The sequence below is a fragment of the Schistocerca americana genome, chromosome 2, assembly GCF_021461395.2.
Source record: "Schistocerca americana isolate TAMUIC-IGC-003095 chromosome 2, iqSchAmer2.1, whole genome shotgun sequence".
NCBI classification, from domain to species: Eukaryota; Metazoa; Arthropoda; class Insecta; order Orthoptera; family Acrididae; genus Schistocerca; species Schistocerca americana.
Window position 1 is genome coordinate 286,884,123 of NC_060120.1, and position 24,037 is coordinate 286,908,159.

The 24,037-nt window shown below is 44.6% G+C and overlaps 1 protein-coding gene and 1 non-coding gene across 2 annotated transcripts in view; both read left to right on the forward strand.

The window, feature by feature from the left end:
• The window catches only part of LOC124595588 (phosphatidylcholine:ceramide cholinephosphotransferase 2-like), a 324,775-nt gene that overhangs the window by 56,785 nt on the left and 243,953 nt on the right, over positions 1-24,037 (forward strand). The window lies entirely within an intron of this gene.
• Positions 725-797, forward strand: Trnat-agu. The gene has a single exon. It is a non-coding gene; the product is annotated as a tRNA-Thr (tRNA).

Here is a 24,037-nt window from a genome sequence, read left to right on the forward strand (position 1 = left end):
TCTGCAAGGTTCGCAGGAGAGCTTCTGTAAAGTTTGGAAGGTAGGAGACGAGGTACTGGCAGAAGTAAAGCTGTGAGGACCGGGCGTGAGTCGTGCTTCGGTAGCTCAGATGGTAGAGCACTTGCCCGCGAAAGGCAAAGGTCCCGAGTTCGAGTCTCGGTCGGGCACACAGTTTTAATCTGCCAGGAAGTTTCAAATTGAAAATTGTTGAATTTACCTTAATGCAAAGCCTTTTTGATTATTTTTGCACGTATACCCGTTTTTCATACGTATTTCAAACATCTTGTAACACTTTACGTTATCGAACGTGTTTTCTAGGTCGACAAATCCAATGAAACTGTCCTGCCATCAAGACAAATCATTACATTAAAACTACTTTTCTGGTTCGTTGCCTTTTCCTAAAACCAAAGTCGCCGTCTAACAGATTCTCAGTTTTCTTTTCCACTCTTCTCTGTATTAGTCTGGTCGGAGGTTTATATTCATTAGTTGTCAAACTGATCGTACAATATTATATGTTTGGTTTCTGTTCTTTCGGACGTCTTGCAGCCACTGTGAATCAAGACACAAAGGAATTAAAGACATTAGCTGCTTTTGGGCATTGCTTTAAATCAGTGGGGCAAGTTGAAAATGTGTGGTGGATTGGGATACCATATCAGTAGTGTGTTAGAAGTTGGATCTGACACGAGGCGCGCTGGGTTAGTCAATATGGTTCCCATGAGCAATGTGTCCGGATGGCGTAGTGGTCAGCACATCTGCCTAGTAAGCAGGAGACCTGGGTTCGAATCCCAGTCCGACACAAATTTTCAATTACTGGTGTAAATCAGTGTCCACTGGCAACCAATGTTTTTAATTCCTTTATGTCTTGACTGTACAATAGTTGTAGCATAAATCTGCCCTAGTTGTCATAATTGTGCGGAGGATATTCGGATAGTTTGTTACCAGTTTCATAGTTCTACACACTAAATTGACATAATCGTCTTAATGTCAGTTCCTTCCATTATTTTAGAATTCCGGAAGAATTTAATTCCGGAGTGTGTAACACTCTGTACTATTTGTTTTTCATGTGATAGTCCTTGTCCTGCCTGTTTTTCAGTGTTTTCTCGCATTATAATTTCACCGTAACTACTATAAATCAAGACTGGTACAAATGGTACAAATATTTTATACCTTCCGTTTCGCACACAATGAAGGCTTTGGTTCCAAAAAGTAATTAGTGAAAAACACCCCAGTCCGGTTTTACTTTTGTGTTCACTTCATGCAGAAATCATCTTCAGCTGCCCTAAATACAAAAATTGATTGTGTTATTGGATTCTTGTGCCTAGACGACAGTGTAGCTAGGAACACGTGACGTTTATGGTCGGTGTTTCAGTATAGTGATGACTGATTTTAGGAGTACGCGAAGGAATGTGCACTATAGACCGCCATGTTCAGTTTCCGCCATTTTCTTCATATTTGTTGTTTATGGACATGGGGTTGTTTTTGTGCAGCATTTGTAAATATTGGGAGTTGTACTCATTTAAGTGCTGTGTAAAATATTAAAGCCACTTGGAATGAATTGTTAAGTTGTTCAGTTACACATTGTTTTTGCAAGTAATACTTCTGTAGGGCCGGCCGCTGTGGTCGAGCGATTCTAGGCGCTTCAGTCCGGAATCACGCGGCTGCTACGGTCGCAGGTTCCAATCCTGCCTCGGGCATGGATGTGCGTGATGTCCTTAGGTTACTTTGGTTTGGTTGGTTGGTTGGTTGGTTGTTTCGGGGAAGGAGACCAGACAACGAGGTCATCGGTCTCATCGGATTAGGGAAGGACGGGGAAGGAAGTCGGCCGTGCCCTTTGAAAGGAACCATCCCGGCATTTGCCTGGAGCGATTTAGGGAAATCACGGAAAACCCAAATCAGGATGGCCGGACGCGGGATTGAACCGTCGTCCTCCCGAATGCGAGTCCAGTGTCTAACCACTGCGCCACCTCGCTCGGTACTTTGGTTTAAGTAGTTCTAAGTCTAGGGGACTGATGACCACAGATGTTAAGTCCCATAGTGCTTTGAGCCATTTGAACCATTTCGAACTTCTGTAGGGTATATTTTTGAAACTAGTTATTTAATGTATGGACGATTAGGCCGTTGTTCGTCGGTCATGTACTATCTTGTACGCTGAAACAGGAGGTGGTCTTTTACCATGAAATATGTGATACTCTCAAGTGAAATGAGTTTCTCCAATCTTAAAGATCTTACTTGAACTGAAAATGGATATTTGTGTTAATTTCCAACAGCTTCAGTTTCAGAATGTAGTAACTTGCAACTAAAAATTAAACTCCGTCCTAACAGGCCCCGTTAGGGCCAACGGTATCGACCGACCACCGTGTCATCCTGCGCCGATAGCCAGCACTGGATGTGGATACGGAGTGCCATGTGGTCAGCACACCGCTCTCCCGGCCGTAGTCAGTTTCAGTGACCGGAGCCGCTACTGCTCAATCAGGTGGCATCTTAAATTGGCCTCACGGGTTCTAAATGCACCTCGCTTGCCAACAGCGCCCGTTTACCCGTCCAAGGGCTAGCCAAGTGCTACAGCGCTTAACTTCGGTGATGTGACGTGAACCGGTCGTGATCTGCGGCAGGTCCGTTGGCATTTAGCTTGAAACAGGTTTTTGAGAAAACTCCTGCTTTGTTTGATTACGCTTACTGTTTATTGACCGAGAGAGGTGGCGCAGTGGTTAGCACACTCACTGGACTCGCATTCGGGAGGACGACGGTTCAATCCCGTCTCCGGCCATCCTGATTTAGGTTTTCCGTGATTTCCCTAAATCGTTTCAGGCAAATGCCGGGATGGTTCCTTTGAAAGGGCACGGCCGCTTTCCTTCCCAATCCTTCCCTAACCCGAGCTTGCGCTCCGTCTCTAATGACCTCGTTGTCGACGGGACCTTAAACACTAACCACCACCACCACCACCACTGTTTATTGATGTGTAACACATTAATAATGTAACAGAAAGACGATTAAATACAGTATTGACGAGACTATTCTCGATTGCAACGAGTTTGAATTTCAGTAGGAATAAATAGATTAATATGAAAATATATTAAACTTCCATTACAGGCCTGGCTAGAGGGGAATGTCTGAAGAGTGTTGCAAGGTACAAGGGTCCTCACTATTTAATTTCTAACAGTTTTTGGAAAATGGTAGTGTCACTGAGCAGGAAAATTAAAAAAAAATGGTTCAAATGGCTCTGAACACTATGGAACTTAACATCTGAGATCATCAGTCCCCTAGAACTTAGAACTACTTAAACCTAAGGACATCACACACATCCATGCCCGAGGCAGGATTCGAACCTGCGACCGTAGCGGTCGCGCGGTCCCAAACTGTAGCGCCTAGAACCGCTCGGCCACTCCGGCCGGCAGCAAGAAAGTGTGTCTACGTAACCGGCCGGAGTGGCCGAGCGGTTCTAGGCGCTACAGTCAGGAACCACACGACCCCTACGGTCGCAGGCTCGAATCCTGCCTCGGGCATGGATGTGTGTCTTAGGTTAGTTAGGTTTAAGTAGTTCTACGTTCTAGGGGGCTGATGACCTCAAATGTTAAGTCCAGTAGCGCTCAGAGCTATTTGAACCATTTGTTTCTACGTAACGACATTTTGGCTGCCTCACAATGCGCCATTCCTAATCATTCATCTTCTGGAGACGTTCCGAAATACATTTCAACAAAAACGGGAAATACTTTATATAATGCACTCGCTGACACAAATCGTGAAAAGATCTGTATCAACTAAGAAAGTTAGTTCCTCAGAAAGGTGTGGTTATGTGAAATGATTGGTTTTTGTAACAATGGCTGTTGAAAGTGGTACTGTGCGAAACGTGACCTGTATGTAAATAGTAAAACATTTACTCAAGTTAAATGTGTCTAGCAGTGCAGTGTTAAAAAGTGTAGTAAACGAGAGGGGAAGGAACCGCGAAGTCTGGACATGGCCGTAATGAGGAGGAGGTGCTGAAGGTCGCGGTTAATACGATAATAAAAGAAAGAACTCATTGGCAGGACGAGGAGGAACGACTGAGTTTGTGCGGATTGTAGGCGTTCAGAAAGTTGTAGATGGGGACACGCAGAACCTCGAAATTCCTTAAAATGTCAGCCACAGAAACTTCATGGTTCAAATGGCTCTGAGCACTATGCGACTTAACTTCTGAGCTCATCAGTCGCCTAGAACTTAGAACTAATTAAATGTAACTAACCTAAGGACATCAAACACATTCATGCCCGAGGCAGGATTCGAACCTGCGACCGTAGCGGTCGCTCGGTTCCAGACTGTAGCGCCTAGAACCGCACGGCCACTCCGGGCGCCAGAAACTTCATACTGGGGCTGCGAATAGGTGTTGCGTGTGGTTAGTGTTGGGCGTGTAGCCTAGACGGCAGGCGTGCGTGCTGAGTGCGCGCGTGGCCCCTGGAGGCCGGCTGACCCACTTCACTTCAGTCCCCTGCGGTTAATGGCGGCTCACCCGTCTGAACACGGAAATGCTCGCCACCAACGTAACGACGATACTGCCCTCCTGCATTTCTGATTGTCCAGGAGAGAAATCAACAGAAGGAGAGGTTAAGAATGTATTGCAAACAATTATTAAGTGCTACCCTTAATTGAGACTACTCTTTATTCAGTTTTATACAACAAATCGAATCACATCAACAATTAATGTAGTGCATATAACAAATCAAGATTTACGCGTACATCTCGGGTTAACCAAAGTTTGCGATACCACTTTCTTTTGCCGTAATGTTTATTCCGATTTTCGGCTACAAAGTGTGACGTTCATGTTTCTCATGTAATTACATAGTATATTTGTGCAATTACGCATCTCAGCGTGCGGTTAGAAGAATTGGCGTGTAAGCGCACTCTGTATTTTGAGTATAACAGGTGGAGACTACCACTACTAGTGTGCTGCTAATCAAGTTGCAAATGGGACATTCTTACTAGACGAACTCATATTTCATTTCATTAAATAGAAATCTATATCTTGCTGAATAAACCAGTTAGGTAAAATATAAATCTGGAGTGTAGCGTACATTATTAGTTTGATTTTCGTGATCTTTTATTTACGTTTCTGCCCTCAAACATTTTACGGCAGGATCACCGGTGCAGTGGATTGACGGGTCACTGCCATATCAGGGCGTAAAGCAGACGTCGTACGGCTCGACACTGAGACATCTACGAGCCAAGGTTTTAGCGAACAGTCATACATTAGCCCAAGAAAGTTAAGTCACAAGCTACGTACCACTGTTTACTTATAGCTATTTTAAGACTGAGCATAGAGAGAAGTTTCAGAAGACTGTTCAGTTTTTGTGTATTCTTTTCGCTTCCAATGTGATCTTCAGTGGGAAGAAATTTTTCTTATATTGTTAGTTTTGTTGTAGTCGAATGTACTTCTGTGGTTCCCTCGACAAGACATTCCGCTAACGCTGAGTGCGGACTGTTACTTTTGGTTTCCCTTGCGAGTATCTCATTATAACTTCTCCGTTCACAAAACAAACAAAAAAAAATCCGGATTGGCCGCGCATTCAGATCTCCAGGAAAGCTCTGACAGGGGGACCGACCGAGGTGGCACAGTGGTTAGCACACTGGACTCGCATTCGGGAGGACGACGGTTCAAACCAACGTCCGGCCATCCTGATTTAGGTTTTCCGTGATTTCCTTAAATCACTTAAGGCAAATGCAGGGATGGTTCCTTTGAAAGAGCACGTGAAACTTCCTTCCCCATCCTTCCCCAATCCGATGGGACCGATAACCTCGCTGTTTGTTTCCCTGCTCCCTCCCCAAAAATCAGTCAATCAATCAACTAACCAACCAACCTGCCAACGGGGGATGACTACGAGAAAAAGACTGAATAATCAATGAAAGGGTAACATTCTACGAATTGGAGCATGGCATGTCAGAAATTTGAAAGTGGTAGGAAAGCTAGAATATCTGAAAAGGGAAATACAAAGGGCCAGTCTAGATATCGTGAGGGTCAGTGAAGAGAAATGGAAAGAGGATAAAGATTTCTGGTCAAACTAACATGGCGTACTATCAACAACAGCTGAAAATGTTATAACGGGAGAACAAGAAGCGTGGGCAGAGAGTGAATAGTTCAGTGATGGGATTATCCTCGTCAGAATCGACAGCAAACGAACGCCAACAACAATAGCACAGGCCAATGATGGAAAAACTTTTTTGCTGGAAATATCTTATTCTTATGTTTTATAGGGTGGCAAATCCAAGTATGGTACTTAAAAAACTGTATCACCCACAATTTCTTATTAAATTAAGCGATTTTTAAAGAATTTGACAGCTTTTATGTAGTTAAAATAATTTAAAAAGGAGGTGTAATGAATATACATTTGCTGGCAGAAAAAGGTCGATTCTATTTTTGTGTCTGGTCCTATGATATGGATGGAGCCAAGAAATCATTCTAATGACTGATACTTTTGCAGTATTGATATTACGGGTCATAATTCGAAAAACAAGGAGGTAATAAATGGTTCAAATGGCTCTGAGCACTATGGGACTTAACAGCTGTGGTCATCAGTCCCCTAGAACTGAGAACTACTTAAACCTGACTACCCTAAGGACATCACACACATCCATGCCCGAGGCAGGATTCGAACTTGCGACCGTAGCAGTCGCACGGTTCCGGACTGCGCGCCTAGAACCGCGAGACCGCCGCGGCTGGCAAAGGAGGTAATAAGCTAATCTAACCTTCCGTCCGCTGTCCGACCAGTAGGGCATAGTGTAGTTTTGCCGGTTCCTGAACCACCAGATGATTTAAATTCTATTCCAGCTGAAGTATTTTCTGATGTACAATGTGATTTAAATGAACCAGATGATGATGAATTCCATTGTAATACTGGAAGTCTAGAGCCCAAATTGTTTACTCAGACCGAGCTTAATGATTTGGTTAAGGATCTGGGTTAACGAAAGAAAAAGCTGAATTGCTTGGCTCTAGATTATAAAAAAAGAACTTATTGGCAGTTGGAACCAGCATTATACGTATAGAAAGAGAGAGCAAACGTTTTCCAAGTTTTTCTTCAACAAGAGAGTGATTTAATGTACTGCTCAGACATTCCCAGTCTGATGAATGAGATGGGAGATGTTTGTGAGGAGCAAGGAGGGCGTTTTCACCAGGACATTAAAGTGATGGAAAAACGCTACTAAGGCTGTGGCTAAGCCATGTTTCCGCAATATCCTTTCTTTCAGGAGTGCTAGTTCTGCAAGGTTCGCAGGAGAGCTTCTGTAAAGTTTGGAAGGTAGGAGACGATGTACTGGCAGAAGTAAAGCTGTGAGGACGGGGCGTGAGTCGTGCTTGGGTAGCTCAGTTGATAGAGCACTTGCCCGCGAAAGGCAAGGGTCCCGAGTTCGAGTCTCGGTCGGGCACACAGTTTTAATCTGCCAGGAAGTTTCAGCTTTCGGTGAAATTAAAAGGAAGGGTTGGCCGTGTCAGACCAGTCAGAAGACTAATGACCGAAAAAGAAAAACAACAACAAAAAGGTTTTGTGTGTCCGAATTGGTGATGAAGCTTTAAGAAAGTTTGGTAGGGGGAAGGGGACGGGGAGGGGGGGGGGGGAGGGAGCGGAGAGCTGCCACACCTTCCTGTCGGCTCCCCGTGACGTCCAGCTAGCAGGGAGCTGTGTGCCTCACCTTCACGTAGCCAGGAGCGGCCTTCCCAAGGTCGTAACCTTGACTACAGTCCCACAGCTTGCAACGACACTTTTATATAATACACGCATATTTGCGGCCTTAAAAAAAACTTCCATTTCATGTCAAGACCGTTGAATGCAATACTGCTAAAAATATCTCTGTCTCTCGCTCTCTCCAACCCCTCCCCTCCTCATTCCCTTCCCTCCCCTCCACCCCCCCCCCCCCCCACCAAACAAAAGACAAAATTCCATACAACATAGACGAAAAGGGGAAAAAATATAACAAAGACACTTACGTAAATACACTCCTGGAAATTGAAATAAGAACACCGTGAATTCATTGTCCCAGGAAGGGGAAACTTTATTGACACATTCCTGGGGTCAGATACATCACATGATCACACTGACAGAACCACAGGCACATAGACACAGGTAACAGAGCATGCACAATGTCGGCACTAGTACAGTGTATATCCACCTTTCGCAGCAATGCAGGCTGCTATTCTCCCATGGAGACGATCGTAGAGATGCTGGATGTAGTCCTGTGGAACGGCTTGCCATGCCATTTCCACCTGGCACCTCAGTTGGACCAGCGTTCGTGCTGGACGTGCAGACCGCGTGAGACGACGCTTCATCCAGTCCCAAACATCCTCAATGGGGGACAGATCCGGAGATATTGCTGGCCAGGGTAGTTGACTTACACCTTCTAGAGCACGTTGGGTGGCACGGGATACATGCGGACGTGCATTGTCCTGTTGGAACAGCAAGTTCCCTTGCCGGTCTAGGAATGGTAGAACGATGGGTTCGATGACGGTTTGCATGTACCGTGCACTATTCAGTGTCCCCTCGACGATCACCAGTGGTGTACGGCCTGTGTAGGAGATCGCTCCCCACACCATGATGCCGGGTGTTGGCCCTGTGTGCCTCGGTCGTATGCAGTCCTGATTGTGGCGCTCACCTGCACGGCGCCAAACACGCATACGACCATCATTGGCACCAAGGCAGAAGCGACTCTCATCGCTGAAGACGACACGTCTCCATTCGTCCCTCCATTCACGCCTGTCGCGACACCACTGGAGGCGGGCTGCACGATGTTGGGGCGTGAGCGGAAGACGGCCTAACGGTGTGCGGGACCGTAGCCCAGCTTCATGGAGACGGTTGCGAATGGTCCTCGCCGATACCCCAGGAGCAACAGTGTCCCTAATTTGCTGGGAAGTGGCGGTGCGGTCCCCTACGGCACTGCGTAGGATCCTACGGTCTTGGCGTGCATCCGTGCGTCGCTGCGTTCCGGTCCCAGGTCGACGGGCACGTGCACCTTCCGCCGACCACTGGCGACAACATCAATGTACTGTGGAGACCTCACGCCCCACGTGTTGAGCAATTCGGCGGTACGTCCACCCGGCCTCCCGCATGCCCACTATACGCCCTCGCTCAAAGTCCGTCAACTGCACATACGGTTCACGTCCACGCTGTCGCGGCATGCTACCAGTGTTAAAGACTGCGATGGAGCTCCGTATGCCACGGCAAACTGGCTGACACTGACGGCGGCGGTGCACAAATGCTGCGCAGCTAGCGCCATTCGACGGCCAACACCGCGGTTCCTGATGTGTCCGCTGTGCCGTGCGTGTGATCCTTGCTTGTACAGCCCTCTCGCAGTGTCCGGAGCAAGTATGGTGGGTCTGACACACCGGTGTCAATGTGTTCTTTTTTCCATTTCCAGGAGTGTATTATAAGATGCTACAGATAGAAAGAAAGCAAGGGAACAGAAAGTATCAAATGGCACAAGCCAGCTATTAAAGAGATGAGAGTTCCAAGCAACCAATACTAGCTACCATAAAAGATAAGGTGAATTAACTGAAACAATTCGTAAAAATTTAGATGTGAGTTCCAGGTGTGGTGTATGGAGACATTCAAGGTATGAAGAAAGTGAAGGTGCTTTGAGATGATAATCTACCAGTACCAATTGTTAAAACTGTATGGAAAGTAATGCAAAAAGAACGCGACGAATTGATTGTAGAACGCCTGCGAAGAAAGACAATTTTGTGGGATGTCACAGAACGAGAAGAGCACTGTAATATTATTATCCTTAACAGAAAATAACTATAAATATAACTATAAATAATAACTATAAATATATCAGCCTCTTATCTGTAAAGTAAATATATTTACTAAAATTATAAGAAACTGTTTAGGAGAAAACATTTAATCAAGAAAAGGATTTTTCTATAAGTTGATGTAGCACAATGGTTAATTTATAAGTCGTGATTAGAAATATATAATTCGACAGAGCGTGTGTGTTACCTTTTCATCAGAGTTTCATACATCTTCTAAAAACGTTTGACTCAGTTTCAGCTGAATACGTACGTACTTCAATGCTACAGCTTCTTTTATACGTAATCAGGATAGGGGGACATTCAGAATTTGATGAACAGGAGTTTGAGGAAAAAGAGTCCGCTTCGGCAGAACCGTTATCGAGAACAGCGTAGGAAGTCTTCTAATCCTGAAACTGGAGAAAGGAGGACGAACGCGTGTCAGTGGAACGTGTCCGAATAAGCTGTGGTTTGCTGATAGCACTGTACTGTTTACCTCTAGTGCAAATAAACTTCAGCAGTTAATGGAAGAACTTAACAGGAGGGGAAGGAAGACTGCAGAATTTAATGTGTTGCTGTTTTTCTGTTTCCTAACGCAGAAATCCTGTACAGAAATCGTTCCAAATTATTACCTTTTTCTGCGTCCTGTATTTTTATAAGGATTGATTATGATACAAGCGAAATCCGCAGGAAGGAAGGAAGCAAGATTAGGGTTTAACGTCCCTCCGACATCGACGTCATTAGGGACGGTACACAAACTCGGAAGCTGTAGAGGATGGGGAAGGATATCGGCGGTGCCATTTTGAAGGAGAAGTAAGATACAGCGGTTGTGTGTGTGTGTGTGTGTGTGTGTGTGTGTGTGTGTGTGTGTGTGTGTAGAGAGAGAGAGGCGCGCGCACGCACACACACACACACACACACACACACACACACACACACACACACAAGCGCGCGCGCGCTGTCTTGTCATGTGCTATCGTGCCAGGGGAGTATCGTCTACCTCAACCGGGGATAAAACCGTAGGCGCCATGGTAAAGTACATTAAGAAAGCCTTCATGATAGGGTGCTGTCGATGGTCCACCATCAATCGCAACCCTACCCGTGCGGGCTACAGTGACGCCACCGTAGGTTTACTCTGATACACACGTAGTACATGGATCTGCTGTGTGGACAAAGCACTTACATCCATTGACTGCTGATCTGGACTTGGTATGCACACTGTAATATACGTGCCACTAAGTTTTCTTCTCGTTGCCCTTTGCAGAAGAAGCATGTAATAAGTTGACAAGCTAGTTCTAGTAAAGTTATTTTAAAATAAAGGGATGCCCTTTAAACGGGAGTTATTGCGGAAAGACAACTTCACTGTCCCCCCGAAATACAGCATGCATGTCTCGAATATATTCTATGTAAGCTGTTTCACTTCTATGACAAGTATCATATTAAATCTTTAAAGTAATATGTAAGCGCTAACTGCACTCTTAAATACGTGTCATCGAAACGGACTAACTACAGAAGATAAACAGTGTTTCCTCTGCCAGACAGCAGCGTCCGACTATCGTTGCATTGCGCTAAACTTCAGGACAACTTTTGTCCGTGCTGGGTGTAATCTTGTGCGTGGGATTTTGACCTGTGATGAAATATGGCAAGCAACACATTTTCATCTCTCACCGGTGAACGATACAGAAGCGTTACTACCTGACTAGGTGCACCCGTTTGTTCGCCTGCTGTACCTCGCTCGCGAGCTGTGCTTTCAGTACGATACTGCACGAGTACGTCGAACATTGTGCAGGCATGAAGGTGCTCAGGTCATGCGACTTCAGCCATTTTGAGAAGTTCTGGGTCACCTTGGACACAACCCTTATAGACTATTGTGTCTGGTAGTATTCTATTCATTGTATGACTCGTGATTAACTGAGAGCTTGACATGAAATCTGTGCCACGTACATTGAAACTTTTCGTCTAATGACCACCCTAGTGGTAAAGTAGCTAACGACATAATGTAAAGCGTGTCTGTTATCTTTATCATCGTCTTATTTCATGAAACAGTGTGGACAACGACAGAAAGCGAATGATACGATACGTTTCTCTGCTCGCAAGGATATAGACGTCTTACATCTCTTCCACATCAAGAGAAGTAATTCTCCGCTGTTTTCATTCGCTGAGGTCACAGAAGCCTTGTCAGCACAGCAGAAGAAGCGGATCAGTAGCGGCTATCTTCCCTGGTCAGCTGTGCTAACGCCCGCGACAGCGATTAATGCTGCCAGTGTGTGCCCTCCTGACCCGGTGACGTGTATACCAAGAGCTTCCCGACACTGCTCCGGCAAGTCGATGTCTCATTTCTCGTATCGCCCGCGTGTTGGTCCACACTAGTGCGCAACTGCGATTGTGTATCTCGGTGAGTAACTAGCGGGCCTTGTAGTGCTGCTCTTACGTCACGCCTTATACATCATTTGGTGAGTAATTGTATGCCGTCCTCACTTCACTGGAACATTGAGATCACGTTAAACGCTAACCTTGTTTTCTTCTTACAAATCTGCCATCAGCCAGTTCGCGGGAGACCTTGTTAGTAAGATAGAACAGCAATCGCATGCGGATACTCTCGTAGTCCGGGTTTGTAGCGTTTTTCCATACAGATAACAGAGAGTCTAGTCATCAATAAAATATTCTCCTTCACTGTTTACAATAGTCTGTCAACGCTTTTGGATTCCACGACTATAGAAACACGCGGTTTTGAGTCGGAGAACTCGTCGTGCCATGTTCGGAGCGCATTTTCGTGCGGAAAGGAAGTTCCTTGAAGTTTGTTCGATAGAGAGCGGAAAAGATGAAAATGTGGGGTCGCAAGGTTAGCCGAATAAGGTATATGCGAAATGACTTCCCCCAACCCAACTCTTGTATAGGCTGTCCCACCAGATGCGTAACATAATCTTTTGCTGATGCGGGAGTTGCTGATTTGTTTCGACCAGGCATTCCTTTCTTTTCCTTACGTTAGCATGTACACACCATTTGTCGTCACCAGTAACGATACAGAATAGGAATGTTCGGCGTTCTTCACGAGACAGTTGATGAAGAGCAAGCAGATACGCACATATGGCCATCAGTAGATTTTTGTGACTTTGGCTTAGACTACCCATACACCCGCTTTTTGAACGTTCCCCACTGCATAAATATGATGGTGGAATGATCACAGTTAACCACATTTGCCCGTTCTCGAGTACACTGGCGTGCATCATTGTTAATTTATACGCTTAAACGATCTTCATCAAACACCGAAGGTCTTCCTGAATGTGGAGTGTCACTAATGCCAAAACGATCCTGTTTAAAACAAAAAACCACTTTCTTGCCGTGCTCTGTCCAGTGGCATTATCCCCGTATACGGCGCAAATGTGTCTGGCTGACTCCGCTGCTGTCACCCCTATACTGAACTCAAACAGAGGAATACGTCGGAAATGTTCCAATTTCTCCACTAGACACCCCATTTTTGTAGCGTCCACAGCTCCATTCACTATCTGCAGATGACAAAATGACATATCTAAACTCAAAACAACACTGAAGTAGAAATAAAAATGATAATCGATTGATAAATCCAAAGCGACTGGAATAATAATATACAAAACAAAAACGCTTCGAACTTATGCACCAGCCTAATACTGTTCCTGCTGACAAAACAACCAGGATGGGTAAACTAGGCTCATTAGTAAATAACGCGTGCATTTGGATGGCAGCACCATTCGGAACTTGATGGAGAAACTACCAGATGAATGTGCCATCAAGCAGAAGGTTGGTTTGAACATCGACACGATGGTGGAATTATCACAGTTCATCACATTTGCAGTTCTCGAGTACACTGACGTGGTTCATTGTCAGTTAACATGTTAGCTCTGTTAATATTTATAATTTGCGCTAATGACTCAATGGGTAATTTCGTGTATTCGTGATACTATTTGCAGAAGAATATTTTCCCTATAAGGAGACGTCAACATGAGAAAACTGTGGAATGCAGGGAGACATGCAACTGATCGACGTGTGATGGAGAGACTGCCAGCTGACCCAGAACATAAACAAATGTAAAGCATAAGTAGGCACAGAGATCCTCTGCTGCACGATTACACTACTGACGACAAATCACTGGCAACAGATACCCCCGAGTAACCGTCCAGAGCCTCGTAAAACTGAGCGACCACAGAAAACTAATTATACGAAATGCAGATCAAAGGTCGAGACTCAGTAGAATAAACTTAATGAACTATAATTCATCCACGAAAATAGTGCATCATAAAAGACGTGTTCGACCGATTCTTGAGTACTGCTCATCATTGTGCAACCCTCAATGGGTTGGATGAATGGAAAAAAGTAAGATGATGCAACCAATAGCGGCATGTTACGTCACGGGATGCTTTGGTTCGTGCGAGAGCGTTACGGGGATACCCAATAGACTCCAGTGGCACACGCTATGGGAGAGGTGTTGTGAGTGACGGAGAAGTTTACTGTGGAAATTCAGATAGAGTACTTCGCAAGAAGAGTTTTTCGTCCCACATTAGTCTCGTTAAATGACTACAACGAAAAAATTAGGGAAACTAGAGCTTGTGTGTGTGTGTGTGTGTGTGTGTGTGTGTGTGTGTGTGTGTGTGCGTGTGTGTGTGTCTGTGTGTGTGTGTTGGGAGGGGGGAGGAGGAGAGTTGTTGCCGACATTCTTCCCACGTAGGATTCTTTAACAAAGAGTCATGGAAAAAGAACCCTCCGCCTCACACCGCAAGGTAGTTTGTGGAGAGAGCCTTCGCCCAAGGTTTGAACTGACTTATTACCCTTGCAGTTACAAGGCCAACCGTGGTACAGCTCGGTGTTTTTAACGTTAATAAATGTTTGCCATAAATGTTTGGGTCGAAAAGAGTATGGCTTCTTTCTAAGAAACATTATCGTCCTTACGTGGCCTAAAGTCGCTTAAAGTTTGCTGGTGAGGCCTTGAAACACCCTGTACAGTCTCAGGGGCTCCAAGGGCAATGTCGTCTTTCACGGAACGTAGCATGCCGCTTATCTTAGGTACAAGGCAGAAAATTAGCTCGGTGCCGTGTTCCCGTAGTACACCCTGCCCTACATACGTGTTGTGTGTGTGTGTGTGTGTGTGTGTGTGTGTGTGTGTGTGAGTGTGTGTGTGTGTAAGACGGAAAGGTATTACGACGTAGACAGCAACAAATACATTTCATTGAGCAGCCACGGGGTTGTAAATGCATATTGAATGGCCACTAAACATTCGTAAGTGCTCCCGTGGCGAATGAGGTGAAAAAAAGTACCTTTTTCAAACCTCGTTATGCCAAAATTGATGTGATGTGCGTAGTGTTATTCCAGCGTGATGACTCTAGGTGCGTTTCGCAGAAGCAGTGCGTGCAGCATTGCACTTTCGGCAATCGGTGGAACGGCCAGGGAGGACCTGTACATTGGCCTGCAAAATCCCCGAATCTCACCACATCAGACTCCTTTCTGTGGGGCTACGCGAAAGCCGAAGTGTATTCTACCCCTGTTGCCTTAGTTGAGGAATTTGTTCCACGAATTCTTGCAGCGGTTACGCACGTATACAATACGTCACACATTTTTCATCGAACCCTGGACGCCCTGTTACGTCGATACCAGCTGTGCACTGTAGGGGAGTGTGTTTTACCTTGAAGGTAGTATACCTAGGTAGATACGATGTTTCCCGGTCTGTCTTTCAATCTACAGGATGCTCCGAAGCTATTGGTTCCAATTAATACAGGAGGTAGAGAACACAAAAAAAATCAATAAGGAACATTGACTCTGTGAAGTCAGCTTGTAATGTTAGGGAACATTTTGTTAGTGGTGTTGACGTAAGCTTTTGTGACGGGGTTGCTGACCGGGAAAGTGGATGATATAGATCCTAATCGAACTGTGTGAACTGCCGAATTGGAAGACGAAATTCTGCGACGTGTTGAAGACTCTCCATCTAAGAGTACACAAGTACACAAGTCTTGACGGCAGACATAGCCTCGTGTGGAGTGTGTTACATGACCAACAGCTTCGTCCCTTCCATCTGTTGCGCGTGGCAGTACTAGCGCCTGAAGAGTTTCCCCAACGCTTGCAGTTCGCACAGTGTTTTTTACAACGGACTGCCCTGCACCCCTTATTTCCTGCCGAGGTCCGGTACACCGGCGAGGCTGCTTCAGTATCCATAGTTCGTATGTTTGGGCACATGTGAATCCAGGAGGTAGTCGACCTCATGCTCATCAACAGTGATTCGGATTTAATGCGTAGGCCGGAATTTTCAGTGATAGGTTGATTGAACCGTACATTCTACCACTCCCAATCAACCGGAGTAGATATTGCATAATCATGGAACATGTATTGCCAGAATAGCCAGTGGATCAAAAGTATCCGAAAACCTGGCTGAAAATGACTTCCAAGTTAGTGGCGCCCTCCATCGGTAATTCTGGAATTCAGTATGGTGTTGGCTCACCCTTAGCCTTGACGACAGCTTCCACTCCCTCTGGCATACGTTCAAACAGGTGCTGGAAGGTTTTTTGGGGAACTGTCTTGTAACCGGTCCGCCACAGGTTCTCGATCGTGTTGAAAGACGCAAACGCCATCCCCGAATTGCTTTTCAACAGTGGGAAGCAAGAAGGTGCTTAAAACATCGATGTAGGATTGTGCTGTGATAGTGCAACGCAAAACACGGGGTGCAAGCCCCTTCCATGGAAAACACTACCACACCAGAACACCACCGCCTCCGAATTTCACTGTTGGCACTACACACGCTGGCAGATGAGGTTCACCGGGCATTCGCCATACCCACACCCTGCCATCGGATCGCCACATCGTGTATCGTGATTCGTCACTTCAGACTACGTTTTTCCACTGCTCTGTTGTCCAATGTTTACGCTCCTTACACCAAGCGGGGCATCGTTTGGCATTTACCGGCGTGATTTGTGGCTTATGAGCAGCCGCTCGACATTGAAATCCAAGTTTTCTAACCTCTCTCCTAACTGTCGTAGTACTTGCAGTGGATCCTGGTGCAGTTTGGAATTCCTGTGTGATGGTCTGGATAGATTGCCTATTATACATTACGACCCTGTTCAACTGTCGGCGGTCTGTCAGTCAACAGACGAGGTCGGCCTGTACGCTTTTGTGCTTTACGTGTCCCTACAAGTTTTCACTTCACTATCACAATGGAAACAGTCGACCTAGGGATGTTTCGGAGTGTGTAAATCTCGCGTACAGACGTATGATACAAGTGACACCCAATCACCTGACCATGTTCGAAGTCCGTGAAATCCGCGGAGCGCCCCATTCTGCTCTCTCACGATTTCTATTGACTACTGAGGTCGCTGATATGGAGTACCTGGCAGTAGTCGCAGCTAAATCCACCTAATATGAAACACGTATGTTTTTGGAGTCACGTACCCGTGGTCTAGGGGTAGCGTCTTTGATTCATAATCAAGAACGTCTTCGGTCCCGGGTTCTATCCCCGCCACTGCCTACATTTTGATAAATAATCAGCAATGGCGGCCGAAGACTTCCGGCATAAGAAGTCAGCCTCATTCTGCCAACGGCCTTGTCAAAGAGGGCGGAGGAGCGGATAGAGGTTCAGGGCACTCTCTTGTCCTAGGGGTGGGAAATTGCCCCTAAAGGCGGAAGAATCAGCAATGATCAACGACATGAGGATGCAGAAGGCAATGGAAACTACTTCATTAAAGACACGTAACGTGTATCCACAGAACATGTGGCCTGTAATTGAAGAAGTGTCACGATTATCTCTCCATTGGCAAAAGATTCCGGAATAGTCCCCCATTCGGATCTCCGGGAGGGGACTGCCAAGGGGAAGGTTACCATGAGAAAAAGATTGAATAATCAACGAAAGGATAACGTTCTACGAGTCGGGGCGTGGAATGTCAGAAGCTTAAACGTGGTAGGGAAACTAGAAAATCTGAAAAGGGAAATGCAAAGGCTCAATCTAGATATAGTAGGGGTCAGTGAAGTGAAGTGGAAGGAAGACAAGGATTTCTGGTCAGATGAGTATCGGGTAATATCAACAGCAGCAGAAAATGGTATAACAGGTGTAGGATTCGTTATGAATAGAAAGGCAGGGCAGAGGGTGTGTTACTGTGAACAGTTCAGTGACCGGGTTGTTCTAATTAGAATCGACAGCAGAACAACACCGACAACGATAGTTCAGGTATACATGCCGACGTCGCAAGCTAAAGATGAACAGACAGAGAAAGTGTATGAGGATATTGAAAGGGTAATGCAGTATGTAAAGGGGGACGAAAATCTAATAGTCATGGGCGACTGGAATGCAGTTGTAGGGGAAGGAGTAGAAGAAAAGGTTACAGGAGAATATGGGCTTGGGACAAGGAATGAAAGAGGAGAAAGACTAATTGAGTTCTGTAACAAGTTTCAGCTAGTAATAGCGAATACCCTGTTCAAGAATCACAAGAGGAGGAGGTATACTTGGAAAAGGCCGGGAGATACGGGAAGATTTCAATTAGATTACATCATGGTCAGACAGAGATTCCGAAATTAGATACTGGATTGTAAGGCGTACCCAGGAGCAGATATGGACTCAGATCACAATATAGTAGTGATGAAGAGTAGGCTGAAGTTCAAGACATTAGTCAGGAAGAATCAATACGCAAAGAAGTGGGATACGGAAGTACTAAGGAATGACGAGATACGTTTGAAGTTCTCTAACGCTATAGATAGAGCAATAAGGAATAGCGCAGTAGGCAGTGCAGTTGAAGAGGAATGGACATCTCTAAAAAGGGCCATCACAGAAGTTGGGAAGGAAAACATACGTACAAAGAAGGTAGCTGCGAAGAAACCATGGGTAACAGAAGAAATACTTCAGTTGATTGATGAAAGAAGGGAGTACAAACATGTTCCGGGAAAATCAGGAATACAGAAATACAAGTCGCTGAGGAATGAAATAAATAGGAAGTGCAGGGAAGCTAAGACGAAATGGCTGCAGGAAAAATGTGAAGACATCGAAAAAGATATGATTGTCGGAAGGACAGACTCAGCATACAGGAAAGTCAAAACAACCTTTGGTGACATTAAAAGCAACGGTGGTAACATTAAGAGTGCAACGGGAATTCCACTGTTAAATGTAGAGGAGAGAGCGGATAGGTGGAAAGAATACATTGGAAGCCTCTATGAGGGTGAAGATTTGTCTGATGTGATAGAAGAAGAAACAGGAGTCGATTTAGAAGAGATAGGGGATCCAGTATTAGAACCGGAATTTAAAAGAGCTTAGGAGGACTTACGGTCAAATAAGGCAGAAGGGATAGATAACATTCCATCAGAATTTCTAAAATCATTGGAGGAAGTGGCAACAAAACGACTATTCACGTTGGTGTGTAGAATATATGAGTCTGGCGACATACCATCTGACTTTCGGAAAAGCATCATCCACACAATTCCGAAGACGGCAAGAGCTGACAAGTGCGAGAATTATCGCACAATCAGCTGAACACCTCATGCATCGAAGCTGCTTACAAGAATAATATACAGAAGAATGGAAAAGAAAATTGAGAATGCGCTAGGTGACGATCAGTTTGGCTTTAGGAAAAGTAAAGGAACGAGAGAGGCAATTCTGACGTTACGGCTAATAATGGAAGCAAGGCTAAAGAAAAATCAAGAAACGTTCATAGGATTTGTCGACCTGGAAAAAGCGTTCGACAATATAAAATGGTGCAAACTGTTCGAGATTCTGAAAAAAGTAGGGGTAAGCTATGGGGAGAGACGGGTCATATACAATATGTACAACAAACAAGAGGGAATAATAAGAGTGGACGGTCAAGAACGAAGTGCTCGTATTAAGAAGGGTGTAAGACAAGGCTGTAGCCTTTCGCCCCTACTCTTCAATCTGTGCATCGACGAAGCAATGATGGAAATAAAAGAAAGATTCAGGAGTGAAATTAAAATACAAGGTGAAAGGATATCAATGACACGATTCGCTGATGACATTGCTATTCTGAGTGAAAGTGAAGAAGAATTAAATGATCTGCTGCACGGAATGAACAGTCTAATGAGTGCACAGTATGGTTTGAGAGTAAATCGGAGAAAGACGAAGGTAATGAGAAGTAGTAGAAATGAGAACAGCGAGAAACGTAACATCAGGATTGATGGTCACGAAGTAAATGAAGTTAAGGAATTCTGCTACCTAGGCAGCAAAATAACCAATGACGGACGGAGCAAGGAGGACATCAAAAGCAGACTCGCTATGGCAAAAAAGGCATTTCTGGCCAAGAGAAGTCTACTAATATCAAATACCGGCCTTAATTTGAGGAAGAAATTTCTGAGGATGTACGTCTGGAGTACAGCATTGTATGGTAGTGAAACATGGACTGTGGGAAAACCGGAACAGAAGAGAATCGAAGCATTTGAGATGTGGTGCTATAGACGAATGTTGAAAATTAGGTGGACTGATAAGGTAAGGAATGAGGAGGTTCTACGCAGAATCGGAGAGGAAAGGAATATGTGGAAAACACTGATAAGGAGAAGGGACAGGATGATAGGACATCTGCTAAGACATGAGGGAATGACTTCCATGGTACTAGAGGGAGCTGTAGAGAGCAAAAACTGTAGAGGAAGACAGAGATTGGAATACGTCAAGCAAATAATGGAGGACGTAGGTTGCAAGTGCTACTCTGAGATGAAGAGGTTAGTACAGGAAAGGAATTCGTGGCGGGCCGCATCAAACCAGTCAGTAGACTGATGACCAAAAAAAAAAGGTTTTTGGAGGTGTCCGGACACTTTTGATCACGTAGTGTACTTCCAGCGCGATGGAGCGCCAGCCCATTTCAGCATTGCTGTGGGGAATCATCTCAGAGCCACCTTCGGGAATCGACGGATCGGTTGAGTTGGCACTGCGGCTTGGCCACCCAACTCACCTTACCACACGTGTCTGGATTTCTTCCTCTGGGACATAGGAAGCAGCTGGTGTATGAAACCTGTGTAGAAAGAAAACACCACCTCGTCGTTGGAACTGCCGTCGCTTTTGGTACGATTGCGGACATGTCAGGAATTTTCGCATGGACACGACAACGAATAGTCTGATGTACTGCATACATACAGGAAAATGGTCACCCATTCGAGCAGTTCCTCCTATAATTAGCATGCTAAACTACCTTCCTTGTAAAGCGACCCCAGTGTCATAAATTTCCCTCGGGGCCTATATGTACCATAACCAAATATAAATGTTTCGATGTTGTCTACCTCCTGTATTAATTTGAGCGAATAGTTTCGGAACATCCTGTAGTGACCTATTTTTGAATCACGTGAAAGAATGCACGCTTTAGATCACCATAAGTTGTTTCCAGCCTTTCCTACTATTTTTGTTGTTGTGAGACGTATGGCTGGTTTTTTCCTTGCAATGTTTGTAAATATTCTGAGTTCTGCACATTTAAGTGGTGTATAATGCATGAAAGCTATTTGGAAGATATTGTTAATTGTTCATTCACAGAATTTTATCGTGAGTAAAATTCTGTATATTATTAAGACTAGTTACACAACTTTTAACCCTGGGTTCGGTGTGGGGTGAAGTGGACTGCGGTAGTCGTCGTGGGGTTGTGGACCACTGCGGCTGCGGCGGCGACGGAGTCTCTCCGTCGTTTCTAGGCCCACGGTTACCATACAAGACAATACAATACAATACAATACAATACAAAACATAACTTTTTAACAGTTAAGCCATACTCCGTATATTTTGCACCATATTGTACCTTGAGCGGAAGTAAGTCTGTAACATGTGAGTATTTGCAAATCACCTAAGTTTCTTTACTGTCGTAATAATTTCACCTCTCTTGAAAATACAAACTTGTGTTACTTTCTAATAACTGCTATTACAAAATGCATTTAACTTGTAACTGATTTTGAATAATGTGATTTTACTGGTGGGTATCAGAGTAATATTGTAACAGATAGAATACTGAATAAAGATTTGGCAAGATTTACAACACTGCAACAGTTTTAAATTTCAATAGCGTATTGTTCCTAGGCACATGGTCTTGTTCTAACCTCGAACATTTTTGTGACATGTGTAAAAAAAACCTTAATTTTTCTGAGTAATCTTTGTAATTTCAGGAAGAGACTGCGGTACACAGACAGTCAAAGCTCTCATTTAAAAATGGAATATGAAAATAATTTAACTTCGATTACAGGCGAAAGTCTGAAAACTGCTCCAAGGTACAACATTCTCCCCTGCTTCACGGTGTCCACTTGAACAGTACTACATATTGCTCAGAACAATAAAGGAGTGAAACAAATTGTGCACTTTTACATTCCCAGTAACACACATGACGTGCCGGATGCTACGTGCTTATTCAGTATGGATTTCCGACATCTGGTTGCTTAGCGAAACGGATTTGTTGTTTCCAGAATGAGATTTTCACTCTGAAGCGGAATGTGTACTGATATGAAACATTCTGGCAGATTACACCCGTGCGGCGGACCCAGACTCGAACCCCGGACTTTTCCTTTCGCGGGCATATGGTCTGCAATCTAAGCTGCTCAAGCATGACTCACAACCCATCTACATCTACATGATTACTCTGCAATTCACACTTAAAAGCCTGGCGGAGGGTTCATCGAACCACTTTCAAGTTCTCTACCGTTCCACTCTCGAACTGCGCGTGGGTAAAACAAACACTTAAATCTTTCCGTGCGAGCGCTGATTTCTCTTATTTTATTACGATGACCATTCCTCCCGTTGTAGGTGGGCACCAACAAAATATTTTCACAGTCTGAGGAGAAAATTGATAATTTAATTTTCATGAGAAGATACTACCGGAACGAAAAAAGCCTATGTTTTAATCATTGCCACCCCAATTCGTGTATCATATCCGTGGCATCTTTCCCCTATTTCGGGATTGTACAAAACGAGCTGCTCTTCTTTGAACTTTTTCGATACCCTCCGTCAATCCTATCGCATGCGAATCCCACCCCGCAACGGTAGTACTACAGACGAGGGCGGACAAGCGTAGTATTGGCAGTCTCTATAATAGACCGGTTACATTTTCTACGTCTTCTGTCAGTAAGTCGTGGTCATTGGTTTGCTTTACCCACAACATTATATATGTGATCGTTCCAGTTTAAGTTATTCGTAATTGTAATCCCTATGTATTTAGTTGAATTTACAGCTTTTAGAATTATGTGATTTATCATGTAACCGAAATTTAACGGATTCCTTTAGGTACTCATGTGATGGCTTCACACTTTTCATTATTTAGAGGCGATTGCCAATTTCCGCAACATACAGATACATAGCTTGTTTAAATCAGTTGGCAGTTGGTTCTGATCATCTGATTACTTTAAAAGACGGTAAATGACAGATCATCAGCAAACAACCGGAGAGTGCTACTCAGATGGTCTCCTAAGTCGTTTATGTAGATCAAGAACAGAAGAATGCCTATAACGCTTCTTTGGGGAACGCCAGATATTACGAGTACTTTTGTTTTACCCGATGACTTTCCGTCGATATCTCCGGACTGTGACCTTTCTGAAAGGAAATCACGAATCCAGTCGCACAACTGAGAGGATAGTCACGACTTCTCTTCCGCCAGTACGAGTCTTGAGTCGTGCTTGGTTCACTGAGTCGGTAGAGCACTTGCCCGCGAAAGGTATAGGTCACGACTTCGAATCGCGGTCCAGCACATAATTTTAATCTGCCATAAAGTTTCAGATTTGTTGTTATCTCTATCGTCATATTTGTCATTTTCAGCATTGAACTTTCGAACTGTATACACCCATTCATACACAAAATGAATACAGTGGTAACATTGTCCCAGAAAAAAATTAAAATTCTTCCAATCTCGTAGTCTGCCCAAGGTTTTTGGAGGTTTCCCTTGGTCACTAGGCGAATGCTGGAACTAAAAATCGCCTTCCAAAGAGTCCCGGTTTGGATTCCACCTGGTCTGTTGGGAGATTTGGCTGACAAAGACGAAGTCGTACAACAGTCAACCGTTCTCTCACGAGTAGGGAACATGTAAAAAAATAAAAATAAAAATAAATACAAGTATTCAGGGCCGCCGGATTTTTTTTTTTTTTTCGCAGAAATACCCAGGGGATCTGCTAAATTACTCTGCCGTAATTTATCCTCGCCACTATGCGTCTCTTATTAAATCGGAATATCCTTTCTTCCAAATTAATTTTGCAGCCTAATATTTAATCGCTGTAGATGGGCACGGTCAGACCGCTGTAGAAAAGCACTGTACGAGCGTTGTTGCACTAGACGGCTTTCAGGTGGCGTGTGTGCGACGTCCGGCGTGTTTCGTAACAACACGGGGTGGGTGA